We start from the raw sequence: 7759 nt of genomic DNA on the forward strand, positions 1-7759 counted from the left end.
CCGTTTCTCGGCCACTCGCTCTAGTACATGTTCTGTGATTGGCAAGGGATATTATCCCTTATGGTTGCTGCATTCACCTTTTTGAGGTTTACACACACTCGTAGTTTTCCATTCTTTTTGGGAACTACCACAATGGGCGACACCCAATCTGTATGTTCAATTTCATAGATGAATTCAGCTTCCATTAGCTTATCAATCTCTTCTTTGATTCGTTTAGAAAATGTGTCATTATATGTATAAGGACGTTGTTTGCTAGGTTTTGCATCCGATTTCAAAGAAATTGTATGTTAGCATATCAATGGATCAACTCCTTTGAGGTCTTTATAGGACCAAGCGAACACATCTTTATACTTCTTGAGAAGTTGTGTTAGCTATTCTTCCTCCTCAGGCTCTAAATTGTTAGCTATATAGACCGGCTGAGGCTTTTCACCTGGTTGTGCGAGCTCTATCTTTTTTGCATTTTCAGGCCCATCGTAAGATTCTTGGTTGGTTCTTACCCTTACTGGTGGTGTCATGATGATTTTTCTGTCCTGGATAGTAAATTTCCGATAGTGTGATGGTACATTCATGTTCCCCTTTTTTGACTCCCCTTTACCATCACTATCTTCTTCAGTGGTCCATATCTATCTCAAAGACCGTTTCAGTTCTTGGTATTTCTGTTTACGCTCCAGTTTGGTCCACTCCTGGTCTTTTGTTGTTTCTTTTTTTGAATTTTGAGATTTTTGTGATTTTGTTTTGGTTTTAGCTTTCCGTACCTGTTTTATTTCCTCTCGCGTTCTTTCTTTTCGATTTTTTGAGAATTTCCCGGATATTTGATCCTTTACACGATCCTCTGCTTTTACAAGCATCAAATAGTGAGTTTTACCTTTTATCATGGGCATCAGGTTCTCTCTTGCTTTGTTTCCTACTCGTTTCCTCCTATAGCATTCTTGGCGTCTAGGATGCTGATTAGCAAAATCATAAAACTTGCTATTGTCGGTTTCATTTCCATGCTCACCTGAGGTGTCTGAACACTCATTATCTGCATCATCATATACTTCCAAGTGTTCAAAGGAGTTGTAAAACTCTTCTTGTTCTGGAGGTTCTACCGTCTCTTTTTCTAGTATAACGCTTACCATGTAATAGGGTAACACATCATAGCCATCCTTGTCGCAAAATTTTGTTGTTGGACTGTCGGTAATGGTACAAACATCCAATGTTGCTAGTATGTGTTCCCATTTTAGAGGTTCCAAGGAATCTTCAGGGAAAGGTTCCGGAATATACTCCTTGTCCTCAATTGCTCTTTCTAAGACGCAGTCCTCTCTTCTTAGGCTTCCACAATGTGAAGCTCCGCACATCCATAGCTCTTTTGGCTGCCTTAACTATGCTGGTAGTTCTGATTCGGCTACTATAGCCGAATCAAATTCTTCCACAGGTGTTTGGTTCACATCTTTGTAACTATGGTCTTTCAGGTGTATTTTAGTTGTTGTTTCGCCATGTCTGAGGTATATGTGGTCATAACCCCAATCTTGGACCATCTTCAATTGTCGCATGCATGGTCGTCCCAAGATGATCTCATAATTGTTATTTTTGTCAAAATTGACTATTGCAAACGTATGCTCATACTCGATTCCGCACGAAGTGACAATCACTTTTTCTAAGAGTCCTAGTGGTTTCTCCATGAACCCATCTGCCAATTGCAATTTCATTCTGGTAGCCCTCAAAGCTGGTTTTCCCCATTTTTTCAGATTTCCTTGGTGACGATAGCAACTCCCGCTCCACTATCAAGAATAGCCTTGGATACTACTCCTTGGAATTCTACCGGTAGCATGGTGTTTCCGTCTTCTCCCTCGCAATATTCTCCCACCTTATTCAATGGTACTGGCCTAGTGTTTAGTTGAGGCATGTCCAACTCTCTGATCCCTTCTTGTAGCTTCAAGGTGGGGTCTTTCACTCCAAATTTTTCTAGGCATTTCCTACTGTGGTCCACATGTTTGGCCTCAACCTTAGGAGTTCTGCTAATGTGATTGTGCATGCCACCGGGGTGGATAACAACTCAATCAATCCATGCGAATCCATCACCTTGTTAGAAGAAAGTCTTTGAGATGGGATTGCTCTCACTTCCGACTTAGATTCGTACTCTCCCAGGTAAGAGGGTAAAGTTCTCAGCGAGTCTGGTTGGTTGTGCCCCGAACTAGTTGATCCTTGGTCTCCCCCTTGTGAATGTATTTCAAAGTTCATTTGCGACCTTGCCTCAAATTCTTCAATAGGAGGTAAGATCACATTCTTTTCTTTTCTCGTGCTATTCATGTGGTTACTCATCCTATTAGCCTCGTTGGCCTCACGGATTTGCTTCCACAGATCATCTAGACCGTTACAGTCCTTACCCATTTCTGCCAATATTTTAGGCTGGAATCCGTCACTTGCCCCATCGGTGGTATTCGGCACTATGATAGGCTCTCCTCTGGACTCATAGGCATTAGTGAGTCTTTCCTTTGTTTCCACATGTTTCTCTAAAGTTGGTTGGATAGGGGTTAGAGCTGGTGCTTCATGCCAATTTGTAGGTTTACCCAGCGAGTCTTCCATCAATGATTGAGCTGTCTCGATCATCTTTTTACACATATCCAACCTCAGTTTTTCTATTTTTGCATATGGATAAGTCATCCACCTTTGCTCCTGGGTTTGGTTCTTTTTAAGTCTATCTTCATAAGCTTTTAGCAGTGTATCCAGCTGCTCATTTACCTTGTCCGCCAGTACAGATCCTCCTGATCCTGCACTTTTGGGCTTTGCTATTTCCTTGGGTGCTACGGTTACTATGGTGTGTAAGCTTAAGCTAGCTAGATCCTCTAACCGCTCCAATCTGTCCTTGGTATGTTTCAACTCCTCGGATAGGGCTGTTTGCTCTCGTTCCTTCCTGGCTTTCCTACGCGCCTTTCTAGCTTTCCAAGTGCTTCTCTGATTTTTCGTTTTTGAACTTTGGGCATCGGTTTTTGGTTCTTCAACTATGGGTTCATTCGTCCTTCCTTGAGCTTGGGCTCGTGTTACCGCTTGAATAGGTATGATTGTTTCATTTTCCGATCCTCCACTAGAAGGTACTGTTTCTAACATGTTCAAGGTGGTTTTTTCTCCTTTGCTCGGGTTTTTAGGGCAATCGGGAATCAAATGAGTAATTCCACATTCTGGGCAATACGCATTGACTCTAATGATTTCATCATGAGGACAGTCTCTCAGCCAATGGTCTCCACCACACTTGTAACAGGGTCCCTTGGGTTGTTGAGGTGCTCCTTGAGCTTCTCTTTGTTGGTAAGCATGTCTCTGTCCGCCCATGCCTCCATTGGCTATGAACATCAGTGTTCGTTCATCTAGGCTATATCTTCCTTCTCTTGCTGCCTGTACAGCAGTTGGTGGTCCTTCATTTCCTATCATGCTCCATGGTTCTGGCGTCGAGGGTTCCTCCGGTGGATAATAGACAGGGTTTTCCACATATCCATTGGGGTCTTCATAATATGCATGCATAGGCACCAAAGCCTTATCCTCTGATTCAGTTATTGTTGGTGTGTATCTTATACCAACTGGTCGTAATCCTTGTAGGGGTGGTTGTTGCCCCAACACCGGTTGTGGTCTTTCTACACCTACAGGTCCTGGTAAATTGCCTGCTTGATATCTAGGCATCGGTGGAACTTGAGGGGAAGCTACTGGAGCTTGGGGAGCGTAAGGTCACTCTCTCACATATCCCTTGTTATGATAACATTCCTCGGTCCCATGGTTTGTCCATTTTTGTTCAATAGCACACCACTTGGGCTGTTTAGCCTGGGGTTTGGCGTACAAGTTGATCTTTTTTAGCACTTCATCTACAAGCTGATCCTTGTTTACCGCTACTTCTCCTTTCGGTGCTGTCTTAGAAGACTTTCTTCTACTTTGCTGTGAAGACGAATCGTCATCAAGGTCCTTGAACTCCCCTTCTTTGTAGACCGCACAATTGTCCACAAGGTACAGAGATTCCTTGGTCAACTCATTCAACGTCGTGCTCCTCTTCATATGTAAGTCTTTCTGGAGATCTGCATTCCTTAGTCCTTGGATGAATATCAGCATAAGTCTGGACTGAGTTGGCAGTTCTTCAACAGGATAGAACTTAAACATATATTTTTAGTCTTAGGACTGCCTTTCATACAGATTCTCCATCTTTCTGTTTGAATTTATGGATTTGTGAGACGGTATTATGAGCTATTCCCCTTTGAGAGAATTCCTCGATAAACTCGTCAAACACTTCCTCCATCGACTCAAAGTCTCTACGCTCTACAGAATTAAACCAAGTGGCAGCATCATCCTCTAGGATTAGTCCAAACCCTGCAAATTGGGTAGGAAAATCTAACACCTCTTCGGCTCTAATTACACGCACAAAGGCTGCTACATGATCTCTTGGGTCTCTGCTTCCTGTGTATTTCTTATTTACCCATTTTTACACTTGAGAAGGACTAATTCTTCGATGGTCTACAAACCTCATCATTGGATCACCCCGTCCTAGTCGATACACCTCCTCACGCCTTCTGTAATAGGCTGGTTCCTCTCCCAATGGTGCTCCTAAGCCATAATTTCTAACGGTTCTCGCTGGAGGCGGTTCTTCTCTGCGAACTCGTTCTATGGGTGGTCCTCCAGGCTCTGTTGACCCTTGAGTCTTTGGTTTACTCTCTGCCTGATACCTTGAATAGAGTGGTGGTTCTTGCAAATGACTGAGCCCTCGTGCGGCTTGATAACCATCTCGTTTCGGTCTGATTCCATTGTTGCACTCTGTTGAAGCCATGACTGCAATGATGGCTGGTTTGCTGGTTGGTCTTGGTCGTTGAATGCTTGCGGTCGGGTGGAATGTGAGGTTGTGTCATACTGATCTGAAAAAGGATTCGTTCACTTGCTTGGGGTGTAGGTGGCTCTTGGCACTTCCTCAGGGGCATATGCTGATGCTCCTGGACCTATTGCCCTCTCTACCTCCTCTGGGAGAATAAGTTGATATTCTCGCCCGTATCTATCAACAAAAACTATGCCCTTCCCCATAGCAGTTTCATAAGAGAATAAGTAAAGAACCTTGTATTTGCTTAATTCGTTTATGTATGGTTCTTTGCTGCGAAAGTAAGAGACTATACCCTCACTCTCATGTTTGTAGATTCCCACGTGAAAGTAAGAGACTATACCCTCACTCTCATGTTTGTAGATTCCCACGTTCTCGTTATAAGTTGGAACCCTGGTTGTTTTCTTATCATACATAAAAATAGCTCTGGGCCGATCAATGTTTGGTGGCGGATCTTGAGTTTCTGAAACCATTTTCCCTTTCACCGCGTTATCTCCATATCTGTTGTAATCTTCAGGGTTACTTACTATTGAATAGTGGTTCCCCTTTTCGTCTCGGAATCTATCTCCATCATCATAGACTCGGATTATCTCCAATCTTTGAGCTTGCCTCTCTTCGATACAAATGCACTTGCGGCCTCGATAGTCAGAATAGACTAGGGCTCCTCTCGAGTTTGTTCCCTCTAAGAAGATCACCGTGAGCTTGGAATCACTCAAAGGATTTTGGGAGGTGCTTCCTCCTCGCATAGGTCCATCATAGGTGAAACCTCCTGGCTGTTGACTACCCATCATGAAGAAAGATTTGTCTAACAAAATGTCAGTATCACTACCTTTCTCAATAATCGGTGCTAGCGGATCTAGCCTTGCCTGAGTTATACTCTCTTCGGTGGACACTAAGCTACCTTGGTCACCTGCCACCTTCTGGTCTCTAACAATGTATTTTCCTGATCTTAAATTTATCAAACTTATCAATGCAATTTATCACAAATCCAACCACTCACCTGGAAAAGGTCAGTTTCTACTCTACTTCTTGCTTTGTTGCTGAATATACCTGTACACAAGCGTTTTAATTTCGGCAATTGAATCAAAGCATTTATCTGCTATAGGTTATCGTAGTAATGATTGGTATAACTGGAGAGTTAATCTCAACCACTACTGTATTTTATACACTGCTACTGTTCTGGATTAGGTCTGCTAATCTGAAACAGTACTTCCCTCAGATGTTGGTTAATTCACGCGAAAAAGTCTGAATTCAGTCTTTGCTTCGTCAAATGGGCAAACAAGGTCCAAATTCACTTTTGAAAGAAGTTCTGGAACCCCTAAGCCAAATAGAATATCTTACTGTCTATGCCAGGTCAAATTTTCCTTGCAGTAGACCCTAATAAATGTCTCCTACTGTGTTTTGCCTGGATTTTTGCACTGTTGTCTTCCCTTGTTGTGCTGAGCTTACAACTTCTTTTACTTTTTGATTTGGACACTTGTTAGCTGGTCAATGAGTCAGAAATCTGTTCCGACAGCCTGTTGCTGATATTGATCAGTATAATCAACTCCAAATTGGACCAAAATTGACTAGGAGGCTTGCCTTAGGCTATACAACACCTTACTATGCTCAAAGTCAAAGTCTGGCTTCATTTTCTTGCATTAGACATCCTACGCGTAGGATGTATATTTCATCAGAATGGCTTCAAACTCAAAGCCCAGGCCCCCCTTGAGTTGCTGATCACTTTGGTATACTCAGAATTCAGTGTGGAGTCCAAAATCACTCAAAAGACATCCTACGCGTAGGATGTCTTTTTGGCCTGTTTCACCCCACACTTGTCCCACAGCTTCCCCTTGATGTCAGTAACCCAGTGGTATGCTTAGATTTTGGTTTGGATGCCAAAAGTCCCAAATTTCAGCTGTACTTGCCTTTTTCAGTCAAAAGTGCTAAAGTTCGCTTTTAGTCCAATTTTCTTACCCAAATGAGGTGAAACCCCTTTCAGTCACTCAATTTATCATGCAAGACATGCTCATGCAGCCATCTTATGGTTTTGGTCTCAAAATAATGTTTTGGCACTATTTGGGTAGGATGTCTGGCAATTTCAGTCTATCTGGACTTATCCTTTCAAGATATGGCCAAATTTCCACTTTCTAGTTGAAATTAGGGTAAACCCTACCTTCTGAACACACTGGTCAACTCAAAATCCCACAATTCCTCCCAGATAAGCCTGTAGACATCCTACGCGTAGGATGTCTCCTGGCTTAAAATTAAATTTTTTTCTGACAGGAATGCTCCTGATGCTTTGTAGGTCTATCAGAAACACTCATAGTAACTTTTGGACTTCAATTAGGCTTTCAAACACACTTTTGTGTCTTTTTGCATCTTTTACAAACTTGTAATGATTTTACCAAGCAAGTGTACATGCATGAAATGCTCTAGATCCTGAATCATGATGTCCTACTTACTCTACTCCTACCTATCATGTGAAATGGTGATGATGGTGTTTTTGGTTGCTTTTTGGCCTCTCCGGACTCTCAAGCTCTCCTCTCACCGCTTCTACCACTCCAACTCCTACTCTAGAACTCGACTACCACCTAAAACTACCTAAGTCTACCTCATCTACCTAAGTCGAAGGATCTAGGCCAGGCACACGCTTCCTAGACTCCCTCTAAGACCTAGAGAGTCCTCCACCCTCTGATCCTATCTAAATGTAAAGCGAGACTCTTGGCAAGCCAAAAATCCCAATCCTCTAGGATTAGTCTCGGTCACCTAGCTAAGGTTTTCGTCCCCGACAGCGGCGCCAATGTTGGACGGATACGTCGCGACGGACGTCAGCACAGCGAGAACTCACCTAACATGTAATGTCAGCTAAGGACGAAGCTCGACCCGTAGGCGCGTGAAAGCAAGCGTAAGGTGTCAACCTACACTCGACCGACTCCTAACCATTTCCTACAGAGG

This window comes from Adiantum capillus-veneris, chromosome 25 (genome assembly GCF_014529385.1).
Source record: "Adiantum capillus-veneris isolate H3 chromosome 25, ASM1452938v2, whole genome shotgun sequence".
In the NCBI taxonomy this organism is placed as follows: domain Eukaryota; kingdom Viridiplantae; phylum Streptophyta; class Polypodiopsida; order Polypodiales; family Pteridaceae; genus Adiantum; species Adiantum capillus-veneris.